Source organism: Athene cunicularia (genome assembly GCF_003259725.1).
Source record: "Athene cunicularia isolate RWA chromosome 4 unlocalized genomic scaffold, athCun1 chr4_part1, whole genome shotgun sequence".
In the NCBI taxonomy this organism is placed as follows: domain Eukaryota; kingdom Metazoa; phylum Chordata; class Aves; order Strigiformes; family Strigidae; genus Athene; species Athene cunicularia.
Genome location: NW_020799098.1, coordinates 3,052,241 through 3,079,090, shown reverse-complemented (window position 1 = coordinate 3,079,090; position 26,850 = coordinate 3,052,241).

Below are 26,850 nucleotides of genomic sequence, written 5' to 3'. Positions count from 1 at the left end.
TTATGCTTCCCACTTCGTGGTAATACAACTACCACACTAAACTCATGTGGTCTATCTATTTGGGGCATGTCACATTTTCCTTCTACCGATGTTGTGTCATTTTCTGTACTCTCATTCCCGTTATCCATCCTCTCATTCCCTTAACTGGTTTTGTTGCAAACTAAGGCAGAATATTTATTTTGTCTTGTAGTCATATTCAATATAATTTGTGGGTGTCTCTGCATAGCAACCTCTTTTATTCCTTCCTCACTTTATTTATAAGACTGAAGAACCTTTGCTAATTGTTTCATAAACATCCACTTGACTTTTAGCAATTTACGTTACAATAGAATCCTTTTTGACCTAAGATCTTATCATTCTTTGCTGATTGGTGCTTTTTTTCTATTCCTTTTAAGTACTTTGTTAATTTTTTTTAGAGCTTATTATTGAGAGAAACCTGGAATTCTTCCTTACTCTGGCTCTTTTGGCTTAATATACAAATTCCTTATTATTTTTGCATCTGTAGCTTAAAGAAAATCTAGAAAGCTTCTATATGCAAGTCTCCAAACTTTTCAGTTGAGTTAACACCATGTGGTGGTTTAAACTAGGACACACCACTAGGCACTTCTTTCAGCCATTGACAGTTTCACTTTGGAATTTCAAATCTTATTCTCAGTTTATTTTTATCCTGGCAGAAATGTCCCAATGTTATCTTAACATTTTTTTTTTTCTAAATTATTTTTGCTGAACCAGACAATTAAGTCTGGCTTTCCATTCCAATACATTTACCAATATTTTTTGCTAGTCACATATGTTATTCCTACAGTTTCTTGCTGTAGGCCTTAACCTGTAATTTGTCTTCTCTTTTTGCTGCCCTTAGTTTCCTGCATATAGTTTTTTTGAAGAGACCATCCCCAATGGCGTAAGTGAAACTTATGAATGACAGAGCCACCACTGTCATTAAAAATCGTGTTCTTTACCCTTCAATCACTGACTCTTTTGTTCGTTGTCATATCATTTCCCTGATTTTTCTTCTCTGAACTACTACCAAACTTCCCTCATTCTTTCTTATTCTAAAATTCTTTATCAGTCAAGTTGCTCTCTTCCCAAGAAGTGTACTATTTTAGGGCCATATACGAGTTCAGAAAGTCCATCTTTACAGTAGTCACTGTCCCCAAACCTTCCTGAGAGTACTGGCTCTTGAACCACCTGTTGATCATCACCTTACCACCTTTTCTTTCTCCTCTGTCAAGTGCAAGATTGTCAGAATAATACCATGAGACTCCAATTGTTAATATTTCTCCCAGAGAAGTATGCTGAGCCATTATTTGGAAATCTGGAAACATAACTTCTCCCAGATGAGGACTGGATTCTTCTTTGCTTCTTCCAGAGTCTTTTCCAGACTCAGATCTACATTTGTGCTCTTCCTCTTGAGAGGCAGCACACTTATTTTGAAAACACTCACAGGCTGCAAATCTTCCTTCTTAATGAGTGCCTGGCCATCAGATTTGCTTCTTCCTCAATTTCATATCACCTTTCCAGTTTTGGTGTTCCTTTCATCTGCCGGTTTTGTGCTTCTGGTTCTTTTTTGAGCTCTAACATCTATTTTCTAATCTTTGTTTTCCCTTTGGCTGGAGGGGTATCTCCTCTCCCTTGGCACTGACACATCTAGTTTTTCTTTCAGTGCAGAAAATTCACGAGTTCCTTTTTTCTTAGCCTTTAACTTCCTTTGACCTCAAAATCATATCTTTTACTAGAACACCACTGTCAGGAATTTTCTATAGCCCAACAAAATGCTTCAGCATTTTTAGATCCCTGTGCAATTGCCAGATGGCACTTCACACATATGCAGCTTCTACCAGCACCTATTCTGGGTGCAATTCTGAAAGTCCCACAGCTTCTGCACCCTGTCATCTTTTAAAAAGGGAAACCCGTCCCTCTTGCAAACTATCAAATGCTGTATGAAAACAGAAACAGCATTTAAAAGTGAAAAGTGCAATTGAAATAATTGCTCCCATCGTACCCTTTACCCTAACAACTCTGTGCAGAACTGAACATATTTCCATATGGATCAGCATGAATCATGAACTTGAACACTGCACCACAACGGTGGAAATTAAAATAAGTTCTAGCTCATTATGTTCTCCAGGCAGAGTGTGGATGATCCTTACAATACAGCAAATAACTTTCCTGCAGCACCAGAGGCTTACAACACTTTACTCCTAGTTATTCTCCTTGTCCTTGCTTACAACAGAAATAAGAACTATAGTAGGCTGGCAGGGGATCTACAGAAGATCCTCCCTGTTTTCTTCTAAAAAAATAATAATATTAAAAGTAGCAAAGTGGCTACCTGTCCTGGTTTTGGTTGGGATAGAGTTAATTTTCTTCCTGATAGCTGGTACAGTGCTGCATTTTGAATTTACTGTGAGAATAATATTAATAATGTACTAATGTTTTAGCTGTTGCTAAGTAGCGCTTATCCTAAATTAAGGATTTTTCAGTTTCCCATGCTCTGCTAGTGAGGAGGTGCACAAGGAGCTGGCCAGGACAGCTGACCAGAACTAGTCAAAGGGATATTCCATACCATAAAACATCAAGCTCAGTATATAAACTGGGGGGCGGATCGCTGCTCATCATCGGTCAGTGGATGGTGAGTAATTACGTTGTGCATCCCTTGTCTTTTCTTGAGTTTATTTTCTCTCTCTCTCTTTTTTTTTTAAAGTTATAGTTCTTTTCATTAAAATTACTGCTATTATTATATTTTAGTTTAATTTAGTTTAATTATTAAGCCAGTCATATCTCAACCCACGAGCTTTACTTCTGTTTTGATTCTCCTCCCCATTCAACCGGGAGTGGGGAGGAGCGAGCGAGCAGCTGCATGGTGCTTGGCTTCTGGCTGGGGTTAAACCACGACACGGTCTGAAGGGACAAACCACCTACTGTTCCTTCTCTTTCGCCTCCCTCATCTGAACAGAGCAGGTCTCAGGATAGCCCAGAGGAACATTGTTTTTCCAGCAGAAGAACGAGTAGGGACAGATGGGAGATAAAATAAATAACCAGAAAAACAGAAGAATAATATGGTTAGCATGTGCCTGCTGGTTACTTCCCAGCTTCACCAGAATGTGCATGTAAAAAGCAAAGAATCTCCCAGCCAGTAACAAAATCATTGAGTTTCAAAAGTGCTTGTTTGCAAGCTCTCTCTAGTCCAGCAGACACCCTTGTCTGGAATTATTTATTACCTGTGAACACAAACAGAACACTCCAGGAAAGCAATATTGACTGATTATTCAAGTAGTTTGGATCACAAATGCTTGTATCATTAATCCATATGAAAACCTACCCATGCTTGCTCACCATATGATAAATGTAGACTAATTCCTGGAGTGCTTGAGAGTGTGAGCTGTCCAGAGCCCATTCAGAGCTTTCTGGTGCAATTTTGCAGACCACTCTGAAAAGTAGAAAACAGGGCTGGAGTGGCTGTGTGAGGCATCCACTCATCCAACATAAGATCCGGTGTAATTCTTCGATATTTGTCCAGACTCTTCTTAAAAACATATAGCAATAGACATTATACAAGCTTTCTAGGCAAAACCTAGCGACAACTCAGCAGGTTGTTTCAAACTTGTGCCTTGCTCCAAATGAACAATTTTCTCATCACACATACTACCTTGTAATTAATTAACTCCACTCTTTCTGTATTACGTCTAAAGTGAATTTCTGTCACGTTAGGCAATGACTGCATGACACTGCTTGCTCGTGTTCGGTTAATAAAATTTTCCACGAAGACTAAGTATCATTTGTTTTGCTTTCAATGACTTTAGACTCACGGATACTTGAGTACATATTCTTTGCTTGTTGATAAGTTTTTATTTTTACCACAAAGGGATTTACAGTGTCTTAAAACCCTGATTTAACACCTCCTCGAAACCTGCTTCTGCTGCTGGCCCATAACACACTACTAGAAATGTAAGTAGGCTTCACTGTGAATACTGTCCTGTGGTTATAAGTGTTTGGGTTTATACTGAGAGGGAAAACAATAAAACCAGTCCAAAAACTGCATGGGAAAAGGAAGTTTCATAGTCATCAACACTGATGCCCCCCGAAAATTTTTTCACCAAACAACTTGTGCATGAAACATTGTCATTTTGACCAGAACACCTTTGAAAAAAAGCATTCAGTCTTACACAGGTTTTGGTAAACAATTCAATTCAAACAGTATTTTTTGGAGAAAAAGCCTTCCTGCTTCATGGATTTTACAGGGGATAAGATTTTGCAATTCAAGCATAGAGTTCTACTATTTGAGCTCATGTAATCATGAATTTTTTTTAATGTCAAAAATGTTAAATTCTTAATCTGCATGTAGACCAATTGCTAGACTGAGTTCACATTATTTTTTTTCAGCAATATTTATGATGTAAGCATAGTTATATTAGTTTTTGTGAAAATTCTTAATCTTTCCATTCACTTTAAGCCAGTTAGTTCAGTTTAGTAGATGAGTACAAGACCTTGTACATACTATAAACCTGCATGTCCATCATAAATCAAATCTGATGTGATTAAATTATTTTGTTTTCTTTTCCTAATCTGAGCAATACTAGGAAATGAAAAGAAAGAACAGCTTTTTATATGTGTATAACTCAGTCATAGAACTGTCTCAGATCTATTCACTGAAATGCTTTTTCTTCTATTTAAACTCTTGCAGTATTGTGTAAAAAATTTCCTACTCTAAATTCTGAATGTCTTGAGGGAATATTGCCAAATATAACTACATCCCAGGCCAATTTTGAGTTGCTTGACACTTGTCAAATCTAATTATTTTGCCTGCATTAGCTTTCTTCAGCTTAAAATTTTATTAACAAGATATAAATCAGTCACTTATACTGAAGATACTAATTAAAAATAATAAAAGAAAACCTCTTTGCTTGAACTGATTGAAATTTTGATAAACATGCAAGCACTTTATTTCAATAAGATACTTTATTTTTATAGCTGTAGTTGATGCTCACTAAAGGTATCAAAATGTTTTCTGCCTCTTGAATGGAACTTTGAATCCTTCCTAGAAAATATAAAATTTACTGTTGAAGAAGAAATCAAGCAAGGAATTAAAGGACAAAGTGAATGCTTTTACAAGTTGAAGATATTTTAGAAAAAAAAAACCACTGGATGTCTTCCACCACCTGTGGCAGAACTCAACTTTGTAAGATACCCCATGTGACTTAATAGGCATGTGATAGGATGGGGATATTCTCTCTGACATTTATAAACAAAGTGTCATAAGCAAAATTACATATCCTCTTTGGCCACAGAATCAACTTTCTTGCAAGGGAGTAAAATCCTAACACAAAACAATTTTAACCTACATCTTCTGAAAAGAATTTTCAACTCAGAAGTTCTAGTTTTCTACTCCATTTGAAAACTAAACAGCTAGCTAATTTAGAAATTCAGCTATTGGCTTTGTTTCTACACTTTATATGCCTGCATTTGAAAATGTAGTTCTTGATTTTTACACATTTCTCCTTTTGGTTTCATGAGTCACTCCCAGCCAGAAATACCAGGCACTTAGCCATCCCGTTATTTACTGCTATTCTGTTGACAGTCCATCAGTCTCTTTTCACCAACAATTCACCCATTCACTAGGGAAAATTAAGTCAGATGTCCTGTTAGGGGCTTTCTTGACAGCTAAGCATGACCAAGGACCAGGGATATGTTGCCAAGGCCTCTCTCCTCCAAGCCACATCCCTATTAGATTTATCTGCTCTGCAGCAGCTCCCCTTCTGAGTTGTAGCAGGACAACCCAACTATGTCCCTCACTCATGGTCTTCAGCAATGTGTTACCAATACAAGTCTTTCCCAGTGTTGTTTATACTTTTTCCATTTCAGTCTTCCTTACCCCAAATTCTTTTTTCAAGGTAATTGTGGTAATGGTATCTTCACTCAAACAACTGCAGACTCATCATTCCCCCACAGAAACATACTGACAAAGTAAACTTCATCCTCTTTTCATTCCTTTTGTCCTCGAAGCAGTCAAAAAGCGTGCATGAATTAAGGACTGAGACATTCAGAATAGACTCTGAATGACGTGAAGGTTGGCCTTGGATAAATGAATAACTGATGTTCTCAAGTAGCCTGAAGTTGGAGTAGTTTTTCTCTGTCCTTATAGACAAATGTCTTAACTTCTTGTCATAAAGACAGTTGCTAAGCAGAAAAAGCAAACTGTTTCTGGAGGCTAAAAGAGGATGGAAGAAGTTAGGAGATAATGCCTGAGAAATCTCCTAAATATTTTTTTTTACTGACAGCTGTCAGGAAATTGTTTATCTGAGAGGGGTAACATTAAGATGGAAGTCTGAATCGAGTAAGATACATCTGCCTCCAGAAGTCACATTAGACATATTTGTCTCTATTTAATTGCTCCTACAAATATATACAGCAAAGTTTTAAAGCAGGATAGAGATCAAGCAATTGGTCTAAAAATTTAATCTCATCATCAGCTGCTCACGACACTGAAGAAGAAAAATCACAGGAAACACAGAGTTCTTATGCAGGATGCTATTGCCCGGTATCCAGAGACACAGGGGCAACTTGCCCCTCCTAGGAAATTGGCTAAAATGGATGCGATGAATCAGATTCCAATTCAGTCTTTCTCTTTCTCTTTATTGAAACTAAAGGAAGTTTATAAGAATAACTTGTACCAGACAATAAAATTTCAAGACAGGAAAGCTCTACTCACCTACCCTTAAAAGCCATGAGCAAATAAATTGCAGTATTACCACCTGACAAATATATAAGCCTAATATTTCACAAAGTGCTTTGCAAAATGCATGAAATGGCTCAGCATGCAAACACCTCTATTACCACAATGCGAACCAAGAACTCCTAAAAAAAAAAAAAAGTTCTGTCCACAGTAGAACAAAACTGCACCACAAACTTGACTTCCATAAAGTTTACAAAGCCTGGGAAAAACCTGCCTGATAAATCGAAGCAACATTTTACTGTGGGGAAACTGAGCGGTGAAGATCATGGTCCGGAACTCAGAGCTGTTTGGGTTTGTTGTGGGCATCCAACACGTTGCATCCAGCACATAAAGGTGATGTGAGTAGTAAGACACGTTGAACTGGGCCATTACTGAACATTTCAAACTCGCTCATTCCCATCTATCTTCGGGCTTCTTTTGTGTGATCCTTGAAATTCTAAGCAGTGACAGGGTTATACTGCCAAAGATATACTCGGTGAAGGACTTGGAAAGACCAAGTCACGCTGCTCAGGATGAAAACAACAGTCACGGAGGGTAGAATATGATTTTTTAATGTTATTTTATTCTTGTTTATTGTTTTTTAACATTCTTATTTTGATGTTCGTATCTTTCAGACTGTGCTGGTGGCATGCATTAGGCCCATTTATACTGACAGCTTGGGTGTGTACAACAGAGTGGTATAGCAGCAGATAACGAGGGTATAAAAAGGTTACATGGGAGGCTGAATTCTGCCATTGTTAAGTTTCCAATCAAAACTCATATTGTTATACAGAAATAGGTTGTTGCATCCACAGAGATGGAAATTACCTGTCAATCCAAAGTATTACACATAGACAGAGCCTCAAACCAAGGTCTAAAAATTGTTTGACTGACAACTGTACTCCGCAGCTAGAGTAGAATTCTCTCCTCCCAGGTTTAATTACATGTCTCTTGTAAATACATATATTTAAAAATATTAACTGAGGTGCAGCTGTGCTTAACTATGTTTTTCTTCCTAATCTTCCAGAGAGTTCCTTAGTATTTGTGCAAGACTTTGAAGAATGGCATGACATGGCAAGTATTATTGTTAAGCTGTCTGCTTCTCATGACAATTACAGCACAGCTAAAAGAAGCAAGAGAGTTTCCAACAGAACCCGTGACTGTTAGATGTTGAAGACTTTCAGAAAACAAAAGGTCTTTTAAATGTGAAACTTTTCCTGCCACTCTCCAGGTAGAGTAATTTGAAGGGAAAAGGCAATCCAAATTTTTCTCTTGACATTTCCATTCCAACTAATTCTCTGACTTCCTCTCTTCTCACGCTGACTCAAACCAACTTACTTTCATGGCCATGAGTGCAGCTACAGCGTCCTGACTCTAAAAGCCTGTGTACATGCTGATAATTCAAGGACAATTTTGGCAGAAGGCCAACTGGATATAAACCAACCTGGAATATGTTTAGGCTGCAAAAGAGAAAAAAAAAATCTGCTAATTCTATGTCATATATGTTGTTCTGTATTAGCTCATGAGATGTATTTAAAGGTTATTTTAACAAAGATGGTTTATAAGGTTAAAGTCTTTTTCTATCTTATTCTAAGCTGGAAACTATATTTTGATGATAGATTGTGTCAAGAAGACTAGCTACATTTTGAAAGAACTTTTGAAAAAGAAACTCTAGAATTTTTAGTGATTTTTTTTTTATGAGTTGTCTGACTTGAACTTTTTACATCTTTGTTTTTACGATTGCCATATGGACAGCCGTTATGATAATTTGTGTCTGGTGCTTAGGTATTTTTGTACATCTGCTTTTAAAATAGGCAGATGGAGTTTAGCTGAATTCTGCAGAGCCATAAACAAGTGGGCATGAACTAGGGTGTGTGAAAGACTTGCTCCATTTTGCTTGTTCAACTGCAAGAAAAGATCAAAGCTTCCTAAGATATATTGGCATCACCGCTGAATAGTACAAGAAGGAACACAACCAATCTGCTGAGGTGCGTCATAGTAAACAGCCTTTATGGACACAGGAGGAAAGCCTGCTCTACAGATGCTGCCTTGCAGAAGTGAAACACAGTGGAGCGTATTAATAACTAGAAAAGAAAGGGCAGAGAAAGCAAGGGGATTCAAATAAATTTGCTAGATTAACCAAATTAACCATGTGCTCAACCTACAGATTTGGGATTTTGTTAACATTTCCAACGTGCTCATTGTGAAGATATTGAATGTGACCCAAATATTTTGCATCCTTCCATCATGAGAGTGTAAATTAGCTACCAGGTGGAGATGTTGAAAAAACAGGTGTCCAAAAAGACCTGTCTCAGATCAGGTATGGGCAGAGGACACTTAGGCCTCCCACCACAGTTTCATGCTGTCCCTTGGTTTGTCTCCACCGTCATCTCCACCATTGCTTTCAGAAAGGAAGATAATGATTAGGAAAAAGCTGATGTTCCGACACTGATTACCTGCATGAGAATGACTTGGTGGTTACCCTGGGCACCTAGCCTCTCCCCAGAAAAAGAACTACATCATAGGACATATCTAAATCTGCAGCTGCAAGGGAAAATTATGTCGTATCACAATGGTGGCTTGTATTCTTTCATTATTAGTCTTTAGATTATGATAGGATAAGGTTATCAGTCAATGTCTGGCCTGGGTATAGTATGAGAAACTGGGGAGAGGAGAGAGAGAGGTGAATTGAAATTATCTGTTTGAGAGAGCAGAAAGCTATAGGTTGCATTGGGTTAAGGACAAGAGAAAATTTGCAGGCTTGACTATTGCATGGTCAAAGGCAGCAGCCATAGGTATGAATGGTATTGAAGAGGTGAAAAATGCTGAGCCTGGGGAGAGCAGAGACATGATGGTAGGAGGGCTGGAATGGACTACCCTATCTACTCCTTTCTGTTCACGTCCAGTTACAATGCAACAGCAAATACTTGTTCTGCAGGCAGCCAGTGAATGACAACTGGCTTTTATAGAGCTAACCGATGCTAGGCTCTTTTGAGAAATTCTTCCTTTTTTGGTCCTCTGTTTTCTTTTCATTAGTCACAGAAGTTTGCAAGCTTCATAATAGTCATGTACTGAGAAGTGTTTTGTAGACTGTGGCGTACAAAGACAATGCTCTAGGGAAGTTTTTACCCAGCACTTACCCTGCTGTCTTGATTATTCATACCGGGAATTCTGTGGGATAGTGACCATCCTACCCTGTGTCTGCACAACAAATGATACAGCAGGCCACGGACCCAGTCAGAGCCCCCAGACAGTACAGCTACATATAAATAAATGGTTATTTCAAGTGTCTAAAACTGTTGGTGTGACTTCTATCATTACCCTTTACCAAGTATTTACTAAATGCCATAACCTTTTAATACAATTTCTTGTGCTCATGTGCCAATTTTTGTAGTGGTTTAGGGCACTGAGATTCATTATAGATATGGCTACGGTGACATTTGGTTTAATTAATTTCTCTGTTATGTCACAGCTTGAATGAGAAGCAATCAGATATTATTAAAAAATTAGATCACTGTGCTTATTTCATACTTTGGAAGAATCTTCAATTTGCTTATGAAACTATCTTGGACGTAAATGTGTAAAAGTAAAGTAGTTCTCCACTCCTGATTGGGGTTGTTGATTGTTTTTTTTGTTGTTGTTTTCTTTATGGCAGAAGATGGTGTTGATGAAGTCATAGTGTTGCTAGTGGTGCTGTTTTGCGGAGAAATCACTCCATAACTTTTGGGGTTATAAAGTGGGTATGTTTATTCAGCGCTGGGCGCATGGGGGATCGCTCCACCACAAGCATGCGCGCCGTCTGCAGCTCTCGTCCGGCTTATATGTTACAAAATAGTGCATATTCATAAAACGCCTATACATATACATAGTCTACCCCCGCCTCCCCTCGCTTCTCATGGTAATCAGGTCTCCTCTTCTTCGCTGATGAACTTTTCTCCTTATCGCTCTGTGCAGCCTCAGTTGTTCTCTGGCTTTCTTCCAGTCCAATGTTTTGGGGTTGTCTGTTTTTCAGAGACTAGGAGGGACTTCTCTTTGGGCTAGGAGTTAATCGCCTAGCAACGTTATCAGTACTTGGTATGTCTTTTTTGAACAGTCCCATACGCCTCCCCTTGTTTTTGCGCAGGCCTTGCACCATCAATCTAAGATTGTTTAGACTCCCTGTCTCAGGTAGGGCCTCCTTCTTCTCATTTTGAACAGCACCAGGTACCATGGGATTCCTGTTTTAAGGTTTAGCTTCCTTGGGATTGTTGCCAAACAAATTATGATTAATAATTATCAAAGAGGAATATTGGGTTTAGATTCTAAGATGACTGGCATCACATTTCCAACAAATCAGGGGTGAATATGAAAGCAAAGCTGTCTAATCCTAGCAGTGCCTAAATCCAGAGCTCCCTTTCTTTTGCCTCTACATTTCCTACACCCATGCATGTGCTAAATTGCTCCCAGCCCACGCTAGGCAAGTCCCATTTACCACAGTGACAGGGCTATAGCTGGCACTAGTGGCTACAGAGGCTACAAGTAAAAGCAGTCCAGTAGAAGCAGGTTTCCCATCATGGTTGTTACTCCATCCTGCCAGTAACACTACGTAAACCAGCAAAAAAAAAATGCTGGGCATCACAACTACACCTGCATTCAGCATGTCTACTGCTGTGAGGAAAAGTGACTGTTGCCATACTGTTATCTGGCAAGATTCTGGCGAGAAAATTGTTGTGAAACCCTGACATGGTACTGCAGCTCTTTTCATAATCCAGACAAGGTAGAATCCAGATACCAGTGCCTCAGGGGATGCTAAAAGGCAGACTGTATCCCCTTACCCATCTGAGTCAGCCTCTAGCTGACATCTAGAGTGCTGAGGCATTATCCAAAAATACAGCTACTCTACAACCAAATTAGGCTTCTTACAAAATGCAGTGAAGCAAGAAGCAATCATTATTTTCTTTTAGGATGGGGTTGAGTTCCCTTTTTAGGCAATAGGCGAGAATGTAAAGTGTTATTTGCCTAGGAAATGGGAAACCTAGGTTCAGCTCTTTCGGACCCTGAAAAATCTGTAATCTGCAGGTTGGACTCTGGAGAGTGATTTAACAGTTTAGGTGTGCAAAATAAAGAAATAAAAATCAAGATTTACTGAGTCAGAGACGTGAGATCTAGACATATCTCTGTGTTGCAATCACTGAGACACCCAACCCTCAGGGGACACTTAGGTGCTGGTCCCAGCATCTGTTTTACATTTTACCTAGTGACTTTTTAATAGAGCAGTCAAAACACAAATATCTCCCTTTCCTTGTCATAGGTTGTCATATTCCTACTCCAGGGTGATTTATTTTACAGCAAAAACTAGCAAGCAGATTCAAGAAGAAAACTTTTAAATCCCAGTGATAAATGGCAAATATTTCTTGGATGGGAAGTAATTAAGACTGTGATGATACGTTTAGCTCAGGAGGTGGGGAAAACAGAAATAACACCTAGTATTTGCAGTCATTAAGCACTGAAATATTTTGCCAATTAAAATCCTACAGTGAAGGGAAAGCAAAAAGTATTTGCAAGATGATGACTCATTTCTTGCTCAGACAAACCTGCTACTGAAGAATTTTGCATGCTTTCACAGCTAGATTTCTTCTCACCTGAGCTCCATGTAATAGCATCAGATTGGATTTATACCTCCCTCTAGCCGGACAACCAATACAGTTGTCAATGTTAAGTTACATCATCCCAAAAGCTAGATGATGTTGATGGATATTTTTAGGTGCATGGGTAGGTTTTCATGTGTCTCAGACCATTCTGTCAAATCTATGTCACAGGCTGGGCCAGTCTGACATTACTAACGTAAGCATCACATTAAAAAAAAAAAAAAAAAAAAAAAAAAAAAAAAGGAAGAAAAAATAAATAAAACAAAAAAGAAGAGAAAAGAGAAGAAAAAAAAAAAGTTTATTTCCACATAAAAACTTTGCAGTAAATAGAGAATTAATATATCCCATATGACAGTCATTTCACACCAAGCAGTGAGCGGCAACAAACTTAATTTGACTCAAGTCCAATGCTTACTTTAATTTCAGATGATTTGATTATTGTAAACACCTTTTCACAGAGAAAAACACTCTCCTGCCTTAAAACTGCCTATCCCGAGTTTGCTAATATTTTTGAAGACTCTGAAAAAGGATTGCCTTTATGCTTTTTCACCCCCTGCCTAGAATAAAATTTATATGGAGTTCCTAAGCAGTAATGCAAAAGTGAAAAAGTGCAGTACCTTGTATTTTAAACCATTATTTAAGAAATGGGCTTTTATTTTTCCAGATTTACCCTGACTTCCTAAAAGCAGAGTAATTGATGTATTATTATTATTATTAGGTTAACAGCAGTTTGTTGCACAGTCTCTCGCATTCTGTGTCAGTTGAAAACTCACTCATGTTTTATAGGGATCTCTGCACAGGATGGCTTTGCGTAGGGAGCTTTGTTCAGGTCTCACATACAGCTGGGTGATGGTCCTATGCATCCAGTCCCACTCAGTTATTTATTATCTCAAAATGCATGCAAAACACTTCCAAAATATCTTACTTGTGTAGAAAGGATTGTGCTACGTGGCCATTTCTGCAATTGTAGGAAGAGTTTGTTTATAAGCGTCTTTCCTACATGGACTGGTCAAGAGAGCCAACTGCCCATCAACCTTTTCCTAATATATTATCCGCTGACGTTGGAGTCTCACAGCCAAAGGGTAGGAATAAATCATTCCAGCCAACTGATTACAGTTACCTCTTCATCGCTGAAGCCCAAAAGACTAAATACAATTTAAGTGCTCTGCTACTTGTTACTATAAACATCCATAGCTAATGTAAAAATAGCTTTAGCCTGCTGAGATTCTGCAGTACTTAAGAAAAAATGAGCATAACATTTTGCACCATACTTGTTAGCAACGCAGTTTGAGAGAATTAACCAATTGCCCGTTATTTATCTTAAAGCAAGATATAAGGAACTAAAATTCTTTTTTTTTATCCATGTCCATGGCTTTAAAATGTAGAGAAAAACAAACAAACAACAAAACCACACTGTAATCAGCAGATAATCAAAAAACCTCCCTGAAACAGATTTTTAAGACTGTGTCAAACTAAAGCTTATATAAACTTCAGATAAGCCTCTTAATATATGTATTTAAGCATTACAGAATTTGATTCTTAACTTAGTGTAGAACAAAAAGTCCTTTATCCTAACAAATATATGAATTAAATTTGAACGCTAAACAGAGATTTTTGGTTATTAAAGCCACCGTAAAGTACAGATATTTTGGTAGATAACATGAGTCACCCAAACTGAAGACTTTGAGAACAGGGCTTTTTTTCAAAATATCCATGTTTTTGCAGGAAAAAAAAAAAAAAAATCGTTAAAAGTAAATTAACATGTTCCTGAAATAAAAAATGCATTATCTACTAAAACTCTTAACACTAAAGTATTATATTCAGATAACGTAGAGCACCACAGAGGGAAGGATATCACTGCTTCTTCTCTGACCTGCAGGGATTAACATTTCCTTATATATATAGAAAATTGTCTACAGACCATAGCCTCTCTGCTATCCACAATATCACAATTTGTGAATAATTTAAATAACCATTCTCCAATACATTGGAAGTGAAGATGTCTCTTTCTGATTTCAGAGGCAAGAGCATACACTAACCTGTTAGCCATCAGCTGGTAAGGAAGACTAAACTTCACATTTTTAAGATATTAATTAGCAGAATTTGTTTGCTTGTTTCTCACTAGTTACCAGTTCTTAAGAGGAATTCTTAGAGACAATTACATATCTTAAAAAGAGTATTTTAAAAAACTAAAGGAAGCCCAAACGAACTGCTTTCAAGAGAAAACCAAAGTATTTCAGAAGAGATGAGGTAACAGGGTCATGGTTCACTGGCCACTGCACGTGTGATTTACTTTGATCACCGGCTCCGATCAGGAGGAGATTGGTGCAGATTTGGAGGAGATGTTTGCTCCTAACAACCACCCACTCTGCAGTTAATCCTCCAAAACGTGACAGGCAACGAGGGGCATCAGGAGTTGAGAACTAACACTGGCCTTGCTGTGCCACACGTCTTCCCAATGTAATTTTCCTATTTGATCTTATTTAGACTTTATTTGCAGAGGAATTTAATTATCTATGCTCATTGCCAAATGAAAGCACATAAAGCTGTTATTATTGAAAGTATATTAATCTTTATTGTCCTTCCCAAGATGTTTCCAGCTTCTACAGCCATTGAACTCTATGGAAATTTTTTTTTTTTTTTTTAAATCTGCTCTTGGTTTCTTTCAACTATGAAATGCTCCTGCCATGGAGATTTGTGTCATTTAAACGATTATCTACTTACATAAAGAATCAAATTTCACTCTTTGCCCGTTTTGTGTTGCTAAAAATGCTATTTGTCCCTTTTCAGCTCTTTCTGCAAAAATATGTCTTGTTCAAGTTGGGTAAACAAAACATTTAATTGTCTTTGTGGTGCCAAGTGGAGCATGAAGTCAGTGTGGGGCAGCATTCATAGACATCAAAACAGCTCCCTGGAAAAGGTTTCTATATTATTTTATGGTACATGTCTTCTCTCAAAATGTCATTTGGCTTTACGAGAAACCTGGATTGTAACTGGATTGAAACATGGACATGACTCATGGCTGGTTTATTATTTTCCTTTTTTTGAGGGAGGGAGGCAGTTAAGACAGTTGCTTGAATTATGACGTGTTTGTGAGAACTTTATTTAATCTAGCAGGGACCTGGATAGTAAATCGGTGTTAATCAGGTAATACACCCAAGGGAAATTTGAACCATTGTCACATTTGGCACACTTGTTACATTTATGAGCTCATCCAGTTAGTTAATTATTACAGAACTCTCAGCGTGTCAGAGTAGGACCCTCAAAAATTTCTCTCCTGTCTACAATGCATATAAAATGTTTCCCATTTCATGGCAAGGGTACAAATTTCATGGGGTGTTTCCAATTATCAGTCAGTACCTACAGAAGATACTAAGTCAGTAACATGAGATGGGGTCAAACCACAGAAACAAGTTACTATAAATTAATTAAGCATGATTTTTCACCTCTTAGTTACCTTACAGTATCTGTTCTCATCTGTAGTTTTTAATCAACAAAGGTGTACCATAATTTAGGGTAGAATACCAGGCTCTACAGGACCAGGACAAATTTGGTTTGAGTATGCCTGAGGATTAGAACAAGTGCCAAGGGAGCCAAAGAGCTGTAAATCCACACCCTATAGATCTTATTTTGTGGAAAAAATTCTTCTGGATAAACCAAGATGAAACTGCAAGTCTAGGCATAATCCTGGGAAAGTCTGTACCTGGCTCAAGCACCTCTGCAGCACCCTTCAAAAGGCATCAAAACTGCATCCAGATAAAAACTTTCACAAGTTGCTTAGGTTCCGGTAAGCTTCCAGGACTAAACAACTGCTTGAGGTGTATTATCACGAGAGTATCTGTACTGTTTTGTTGCACAAAGATGCTGCTCCTTCTGAGTACTTACACTCTGCTGAATTTAGAGGATACCCGTCAATGAACCACGACCCTCTTTGCAGTGCAACGAACAAATTCATACCTTTTTTTCATATATTTATCACGGCTAATGGCTCTGGGCTTCTACTGTTGGAAATAGAAGCTGAGAGTTTTGCATTTTGTGGAAAAAACTAAAATAAATTCTAGTTCTTCATACGGGCAAGGAAGATGGTAATATTTCATACCTTCAACTCTGAGTTATGATGGATAAAAAAGATTAGGAGCTGGAAAAGCAAAGAAAGCCCAAATAGATAACACAGAAGTAGACTAGATTATAACCATATGGTTAATATAGTCACTACTGAAGAACTTGCTGACAGGTTTCTTTAGAAAACAGCTTTAACACAAAGCAGAGTAGTCCTGACATGAGCTGCAGGTATCTCAGCAGTCCCGTGCAGAAATGCTGGTGGAGCTGAGGCTTCCTTAATGGCAGCCAAACCATCCTTCCCCTCCTACAGCTGAAAAAGAGCTCTGTTTGGTTTAAGGATCTGCATGAAATGAAAGTTTAGGACATTTACTGAAGTGCAAAGGTGAATCCAGGAGTGCCACTGCCAAAGCTCCTGCTTCCATGTGCCGTCACCTCAACCTCTGCTTACTGAGTTGAAAGACTTCCCAAAGTTACAGACAGCTTTACAGCTACTACAAACTAAAATACCTCAAACCAAACCAAATAATAGCATTTTCAAAAGTGTCCCAAAACTTTAAATCTTATGACATGCAACTGAATTAATTTCCAGTGTATTATATTTTCATTTCCTTCTTCCAAAAAAACCCAAACAATAGGGTCTCTACAGCCTTCTGTGCAGGAAGAGTCCAGTCGGAGTTTTCACATGGATACTGCTGTCACCTGGTTTTTAACTCAGATTAAAGGACCTTATCCTTTATTTTACCTTTTCCACTTTTTTTTTTTTTTTTCCTGGGCAAACTAGTTCACAATACTAACCTTTTTAATGCGTTGGTAGTGCATCTTGCTTTAATTTAATATTTGTTTGATTTTGGCAAATAGTACAGGGGAAGTTGTCGAAAATGACGTGAAATAAGTTTTAAAAACAGTTGCAGTATTTAGAATGATAATTGCATTGGCCAGAGATGAGTCATAAGTAATAAAATGCAAGGAATAAAAATTTGATGCTATCTTGTTTGGCTGAAACGGAGTTCTATTCCTTCAGGCCAAACTAAGTGAATAATTATGTCTTGTACCTTCTATTTTTATTATTTTGGGGGTTATTTGTTTAATATAATGGGATTATGCATCATGCTAAAAGGAAAACATAGTTGTTATGAGTTTGCTCTAAAAACATAACTATTTTTGGTTATGATCACAGAATTATTATTTTTTCAAGTCAAAGTCAATTCACTGCTTGTTTAACATTATTACATTATTTATCACCTGTAAGATTTATGGAAAATGGTAATGAAGTAATAAATATGACCCTTTTGGGACTAGCCTTCACAAGGGGTAATACTATAAACATGCTGACAAAGTCAGGAGCCAAAATTAGGAGTTTCAAAACCAGACTTAAATATCTGCAAGATGAAATAAATAGAGGGGAAAAGCCCATCTCTATAGCACACATGCATAGTATCAGGGATTCAGCTTGAAGAGCAGGATAAATGTATAGAGTGTAAATAGAAGATGACAACCACATATGCATGGTCTGTTTTAACAACTCCTTTCCAATCTGTACGATGGCTTTCCTAGCCAGCAGATAGGTATCAGGAGCCTGGCAGGAGCTGGAATTCCTGTAGAAGGACTGAGGGTCACCGTCCCTCACGGCACACACTACCTCTAGGCAACCTTCACAGAAAGGCAAGGCGGCTCAAAACTCCCATGGTAAATCACAAGCCACCTCTTTGTGCCTCTGCCACCTTTGCTGACTTGGAGACCTTGGCATGGTACACCAGCCAGATGTTTGCTGCACCGTAACTCTTTAGCAATGCCAGGAGAACATCTCTTTTCATTAAGCAAGGTGATGGCCACCACTCCTCATGTTAATTATAGACACAGCCTGTATGATAAAACTCCAGCATGTTAACAGTTACAGGTCTTGGGACAGTTCAAGATGTAAATCATATTCGTCATTAATGCACTTCCACGTCCATAGCTTACTGCTGCCTCAGTCCTTTCAGTGAACCTGAGTAATTAACAGAGTGGCATTTATTGGGTACAGCCAGCTCTGTGGTCGATAGCTGGACCGTCTGTCCCACTGATCAGTGTTATGCAAACACCGACGCCTTTCAGCCACAGCCAGATTACATCTGGAAGCTTTCACAAGTCTCATACCCTGAACCCTTCCCAGGTCTAAACTCCCAGGAAAGGGACATGCTGGGTTGCACCCAGCGCAGAGACACCCAAGGTGCTGGCAGTGTTAGTTGTCAGCCCATGATTCGCTAAACCTGTTAATGTGGGCTCAACACCAGCCCCACCAGGGCGCACACAGGAATGGGGGCAGCAGCCCTGGAGAGGAGGAACTCTTGGTGTTTTTTCCTCCTCTCTCCAAATGCAAACACCTTGTGGGGTGTAATATGGTAGGCTAGTCAAGCAAAGCATATCAACAGCAAATAATTCAGAGAAGAATATGAAAACTATATATTCAAACTGACGAATTATTTTTTCTCTTTTTTTTTTTTTTTTCCTTTCCCTTTTAACAAGTAAGAAAGGGTTATCCCACTTACACTCAATTCAAGAAAAAAACCCAACACATTGGCACTATAAAAGATTTATGGCATTTTAGGAACCTTAACAATAAATCATCAGTGTTTATAAGAACACATCTTCAGCAGTATCTAACAACGTGGATCTGCTGTGGAATTACGTGAGGGATAGAAAAGAAGAATACATGATGACTTGTCAGGTCTCATTGTAATACCTAGACAGCTCTCAGCAGCTGTCGGTTCAGCCTCAGCAGCTTTTCTTCCTACAATACTCTGAGCCATGACAGTGTGAAGACATGATGGAGGGTGCCACCAGGTCAATGCTGAACTATTTCCAGTATGTTCTCATCTTAATCCTTTGCCCTCTGCTACGTAGTTTCATTGTGCAAATTTTATGACCAAAGCCTGCAAGATTTAAGCTCCTTATCCTTTTATAACAATCAGACTTCTTTGCTGTGCTACCTCAGAGACATTAATTCAGATGAGATTTTTTTTTTTTTCCAGAGTTTCTAAAGATGAAGCCCCAACAGATGTAGCAGCGATTTATTTTTCCTCTTTTTAAAGAATGAGATTTTTTCTTCTTTTTATTTCTGGCAGAGCTCAAAAACCAAACAACAGAAAGGCATAGAATTTCCAGCTGATAAAGGTATAACAAAATATATATATGTATATTCAAGGTTGCTGCAGTTACTGCTCTGGAGTTAAAATTTTACTGTAGGCCAAACTGACAGCACACAGAAACTTTGATGTGAGACAACAGAAAATCTGCGCAATAGAGGAGAAGACAACAAAAAGTTTAATCTACACAGAAAGGAAGATTTTCTATACCTCATGACAGAAATGTGTGTTTATGGAATTGAGAAATTTGGTTGTAGTTTCCGCTTCACACATGATGTGCAGAGGTTTGCACCGCATTTATGTCTGATATTTTCAGGACATACGTTTAGTTTCAGGCGGAAGCCGTTACGTTACCCTATCCCCTACGGTGAATTCCTGTTGGAAATGAGCCTACATCACTTTACACTTCATGAAATTTTTGTACATCTTGGAACATTTTAAACTTCATAGTCCAGGAAAGCGAGTTTATTATAGCAAACCACAGCTATAAGGATAAATTTATGGAGAGTCAGCACTATATCTCCTTTTTTTTTTTTATTTACTCCTAGAGGCCATAGTTTTTCTCAGTATGCTCATTCAGCTCGTGAGAACTAACACTGGTATATAGGGTAATACAAATAATTATACAGGGATGGTCTAACTTCATTTCCCATTGGACTAATGTCTAAGTCTGGAGTATTTTCCATAAACCCATGGTATTCATACACATGGACTTGCAAGACCTCAGTATGGGACACACACACACACACACACACACACACACACACACACCCTCCCTCTGCAGAATCAACCCCCCACTATACTGGATGTTTTGAAAACAAAATTATCAGTGAGACTGATTTCACCTATTTGCAACATTTCAGAGGAGTATTTTTTGCCAATAGCGAGTTAAATTCTGCACCTCCCAAGCTTAATGCACAGCTTCTCCGACAATGAATAGACAAAATGATTTTGTGAAAACAGTTTAGGAGATGATTTGCATTAAGCAATTCTGAGCATGTTCATGTAGTTTACTACTAACATCCATCATAGAGAAAATATCATATATTGAAATGCTTGGAAATGTTTCCACATGGAAAGTATTTTGCAGAATTATTTTACGGACAGACAATATGAAAATGATGTTTTTGTCTTCCAGGAGACTGTGATGGGCTTAATTTATCCTAACTGACAATGTCAGGATTTGAGCCTTAGATCTAGATTTCCTTTCTAACCACTGGGAAAGACTTCATCTTATACTGGTAAAGGTTTAATTTTCAACAGGTAAATCCTACCTTGGGCAGAAATTAATTATTCCCTGGAAGTGTCCTTTTCTCTCTGCTGTGCAATGAAAATTTAAGCTCAGATGCATTCATATACATTAGAGACATGAAGAGTTTGATGGGATGACCCACACCTCACAGATCAGGAAGTTGCTACAGAAACACTCACCTAACTTATATTTTTGTACTATTAAGTCAATAAATATTTGCTACTCCAATTATTATTAAAACTATTTATTTTACTCTTAAATTGTGAATTAATATTATATTATTAGCTACCATTTATATTGTTGCTGATATTTTAAATACTAAATATTAATACTTGTTACCTTAATAAATATTAACTTAATATTAAATAATTTTGATTAACTTAATAAATTTTTACTACTTAATTAATACAAAATATTTGTGTGAGAACAGACCCTAGATCTTCTTTCTTAAAGGAGTTACGGTCCAGGGAAATTTGTTCCTAGATATTTTAAAATATTCTGAGATTAATTGCCTTGTATCAGAGCTATCCACATCAGGAGTCACAACTTTGTAAGAGGCCCAACATATGTGACTGAGGGTTGATAAAACCAAGATTGCAGTCTGACAGTGATGGGATCTATATTTCAAACAGGAAAGCCAGGATTCGTAAGCTTCACCGAGATAAGAGGAAAGAATAAACTAATTTAATCTATTTATTACTCATAAAAAGAGCATTTGGAAAAATCATGCTACTGATATCAGGTGCAAAGCTCTGTTACGTGAATATCAACAAATGTGAGGACAATTTAAAATAAATTAATAAAATAGTTTGACTGGCAGCAGAATATAAATCAAACTAATCCACATAAAATGTTATACACCAATCTACATGATGCCATAATAGGTCATACATCCAATACTGAAGAGTCACTAAATATATACAAAATATTCAAGAATCAGGAATGTACTACTGTACCCAGCCATCTGCAGTATTAGAAACATTAACCCTCATCACTTTGCTGAAACAAATTAAAAGATATTAGAGTAATTGGAAAGACATTTTTTATAACTTGAATGCTGGCACACTGAACGTTATCAAGATAAATACGTTGTTCAGGCTTAGTTCTCTCTGTTCTGTCCACTGATTGCCTTGAGCAGAAGAAAACATTACGAGATATCCAAGTGGTAATTGGCAAATTTATCTGGAATGAAAAATTCACCAGAGTTCAAAGGAGGAATCAACCCCTAAGTCCCTCCACCCTTACTCTTCTCAGTCTTCCCACAAATATCAAAGTGCAAATGAACATGAATCAATGCTGCCTGGGTCGGACCACTGCAGCAAAGTGCCAAGTTACATTGATTCCCAATGGGGTTAAGTGAAGTTGAGGGAGTTCGATATCTCTTGGCATTAACACCTTCAAATGAGAAATAAAGACCTTTCTTTCCAGTCAACATGCCCACTATACCTATTTTCAGACTCATTCTCTTTATTTGCTCAAATAATTGCTACAATTAAGTACACAAATGGGGGAACTGCAAAGAAAAGCCAGGTTCAAGATTTCAGTTGGATTTATACTTACCATTAAGAATGACTCATCTTAAGGATGAAGAAACAGCAAGGCTAAAGAAACAGACCCACTTGAAGAAAAATCTACAGTTCACCTGGTGTTTGCAAGAAGTAAGGAGGTTGTTATTGCTTGGTATTTAGTAGGTAAGTTGAGCCTTATCTTGGAAAATAATAATAGGGTTTGTTCCTTCTCTGTATCTGAAAGGAATTAACAAGTTTGGAGTATTTCTGCAGAGGAAAAATAAAGTTGGAAGTGTCAAGCTGAAATTAAACCTTGAACTGGGACAGTCTTGGCAATCTTAGTCTGCAGGTCCTTTTCTATTAGCAGAGGCACCCATTGCCATGAATCAGCACATGGTGATTATCCCTGAAGCAAAGCTCCCTCCTTTGGTTTTACTGATGGGAAGCTGAACCGTTGCTCCAGATAATGGTTAAGAAGTCATCTCTAAATGTGAACACAAGGACAAGAGACAACTGTCAGAGTTCTTTGCAAATGGTGTTAGATAAACATCAATACTGTTCCAGTAACATTACAGGAGAAAAAAGTAAACAAGTTCCTCTTGAAACTTTCACAACCATTGACATTTCCATTAGGTGCCAGGGTAGACACAAGGAGAAGGATGTTTTGGACTGGTATCTTGGCCTGTTGATATCCAGGAGTACAGAGATTCTCCTTAAGAAAAATGATGCTTGAGACCAGCTGGCTGGTTAGTATTCTGCCTTCCTTTTTACTAGCTATCAGGAAGAGGGAACCTCAGAAGAAGCAATAGGTTTATAAGCATGTCACGACCCAGATTGGAAGCCCTGAGAGAATCGCAACAGTTCTGTGATTCCTTCAGGTTAAATTAAGGTGAAAAGACACCAGATGACTGGCTAAAATGTTTTACTTGCAGTAGAGAAGTTGGATAAGGACAATAAGCAATGTGGTCTCTTATAAATCTATAAGAAAGAAAAGAAAGGAAAAGAAAGGACAGAAAAAGAAAGAAAGTGAGTCAAAGACATCCAGATCACCACCCTTGGATCCAGTGTTGTCTCAGGTCCAGTAATCTTGGGTGGTGGGTGCACAAACAGCCAAGTTTCTGTTGCTTTTTAAGTTCATTTTATCAGCTGATTAGCATACTAGACGAGGAGGGGCAGGTATCCCACAAACTCATTTCCATGAGAGACAAGGAAAAAGGTAGAGCACGGGTTCCAAAACACCTTTGTTTTTTCTTCTGTTCCCAGAGATTTTTGCTGACTTCATGTTTCTTCTCAGTCATCTCAGAAATGCTCATCTCTTATCAGTTCTTGTTACCACTTCAGTGGCGAAGGAGTGAAGTCATTAGCAAGGCAAGCATGGTGTCTGGCTTGCACAACAGAGCCACAAAATATCGGGCTTAAACAATAAACCCAGTGATTAGCAGTACTTGTGCTTGAGGGGAAACACCTGGTTTCCCTCAGTCCAGTTTCCCCATTTTGAGGCTTATCTAGGGAGTTTGTCAATGCAACTGCAAGGGAGTGAGGGCTGCATTCTTCGATACACTCCCTGGGTGACATTCCTTAGACTAATCCAAAGGCCACGGCTTGTCCTTGAGGTTTTCTGTGTTGATGAATGTTTGAGGAATTATTTCTTTCAGTTCCTTACAAAGTAGACCTCAGAAATCTAGAAAACCTCATCAAACAGTGTTTGAGGGCATGCACTGGTGATGTAAGATGACAGATTCATGCCACAAGCAGAAGTTCAGTCAGAGCTTTGCTTAATGTTGTCCCTTCAGTTGACTCCAGAGATTAACGTGCCAGAGATTTTCTCTGTCTGCACAAAAGTAGTGGAGAAAGTAGTGGAAAAAGTAATGGAGAAAGTCTCTCTGTAGGTGTAGGCGTCGGAGACCTGGTCAAAGAGATAATTTTCCTTTGTTTGGGGACTGCTGGAAAGAAATAGCCATGATGTCTCTGGTTAATACAAAAAATGATCATTTTTGAAAGAAGCAAGGGTACATATTAAAATATCCAATTCTGGACACAGAGAAATCTAAAAATATGGAGGTTATTGTGGATGCACAGCATAAAATAGCTTTCTTCTCAAAGTGAACCCTACCAGTGGGTTATTTTCACTGGCCCTGCATCCATAACTTCTCTGGTTAACAGCAAGGAAACTTGATATGGGCTTGGAAAATGTCATGGAGAGGACCAGCTGTTTAGTTGCTAGCATTCTGCCCTGAAGGCACTGAAATTATGTCAGAAATAACTGATTTCTCTGACAAAAATAAAGTAAGAGCCAAAACATACCAGTAGAACAGGCAAATGCAAATGTTGGGGATAGAACTGAAAACTAAACATTATTCACTCTAGGCTATTTACGATATAAATAGTAATATTTAATTGTTTTAGTCAGCACTGAGAATAAATTGTTTAGTGGCTCATTCTACTTTTCTTTTTTAATTGAAGAACAGAGACACAAATACAACATGGCAGATTCGCTCTTAAAACTCTATGTTTAGGTAAGAGTTTACTCTCTGACCCTGAAGTTAAGGTTTCTAAAACTAGGAAACATCTTTTTCCAGCAAACTCTATTATTAAATGGGGAAACTTGGATTGCTGCACGACATTTGTACAAACAAATTATGTGTTTGTTTTGTTGGTGGAAAAAACGACTCGGAGGCAGAGTGGCCCCTTTTAAAGGAGGAAACTGGGCTCCAGGGTGTCCTTCAGACCCCTTAGCTCAGTTCCAGCAAGTTGGCAAGACCTGAAGCATTTGAGAAAGACACATCACTGGCGGGTCTTTACCAGACCTTTATTGGAGGCCTTACAAAATTCCCATCTCTCCTCTCAATGCTTTTAAGACTAACTTAGGAGCATCTTTGACCCTGCAAAGACTCGAGTATAGCATCGATTGAGGGTGCTAGGACACCACCATCATTCTAGCCATGGAGGTTGCTGCTTTCTTTCACTGAGCTCTCAAGGCATTTAAGCAGGTTTATGTTGAACTTGCATACCCTGGAGCAAGCTGCTTTTTGCTCTACCTACTATGCCACTAGATCTCCAACCAGTTGGAAATCTAGCATAGGTAGAGATGTCTGTTACTACATTACTATCGATGAAGTTGCACTTTCACTGTCAGATAAGGATTTTAATTCACAGATGTGAGGCTGAGAGCTCTAATCCTTTGCAGTGTTTGTGTGTTCATTTACTGTTGGGCTTAAGTCTGGGATGAGACTTCTGGGTATTCAGGTGGACAAAACCACAGCAAGGAAGACATGACAAAGCTAGTACAGGTACAGACTACCACTCTCTTAGGTGTCAGCTTCATAGAATCCTCTTCTTTCACCCTCACCAGACCTCGGTAGAGTAATCCAATCCTTCCTCTTTCCTTCATTCAGCTGCCCCACAACTGGAGCATCCCCACAGAGTCACTGAGCCCCACCTTTGCATGAGCCCCAGTGGTGAGTGCCTCTGCCCTCATCTCAGTGTCCACTCCCGTCTCTCCTCAGTGCAACCCACATTACACATTAAGTTTGCCAGCATTTCTGCTCAGTAAGGTATAATTCAGGAGCAGATAGCAAGATAATGCAGCAGATGATAAAGACAACCCCATTTTGCACTGGAAGCCAATGGGAAACTTATTGTTCGTCACAGACCAGCCTGAATAAGAGCAGTTAATTAACAGGTCAGTCTGTTAGCAAAAAGCAGATAAACAACCTGTGCTACCCACACATTTCTTTTTTTAGGTCTTCCTTGTGATTAAAGTGGAGGCATATATTTTTGTGGAAGCAAACACAGATAGAAATCTATATTGGTAACAAAGAATACTGATTAATACCAAAGAGGTGCTATTAACTTTGAGGAATGCATTGGCATGATTGAAATGCGGCATCCAGTCAGGCATTCATGTTTTAACATTCAGGAAATTCATGCAAACTATTCAAGGTGAGGAAAGAAAGACCTACACTGAGAGGGTGTTTAGTCCAGTAGTTGAATTGGTGGACAGGTTAAGAGGATAAATAATTCACTTTAAGGAGGGACAAGGTGCCTGACACTAGAAGGTTTCTGAGTAGGCACACAGCAGCAGCATACGGCTGAGAATTTGGAGTTAGAGCCAGGAAAACTGAATTTTCAGTAACATGCAAATCCTTTAGGAAATTAGCTAGCCACTTGTGGTGGGTTGACCCTGGCAGGATGCCAGGTGCCCACCAAGGCCACACTATCACTCCCCTCCTCAGCTGGACAGGGGAGATGAAATATAATGAAAAGCTTGTGGGTCGAGATAAGGACAGGGAGATCACTCACCAATTACCGTCATGGGCAAAACAGACTCGACTTGGGGAAATTAGATTAATTCATTCCCAATCACATCAGAGTAGGATAATGAGAAATAAAATCAAATCTTAAAAAACACCTTCCTCCACCCCTCTCTTATTCCCAGGCTCAACTTCACTACCAATTTCTCTACTTCCTCTGCAGCAGCAGCACAGGGGGATAAGGAACAGGGGTTGCAATCAGTTCATCTCCCATTGGTTTTGCTCCTTCCTCCCGAGGGGAGGACTCCTCACAC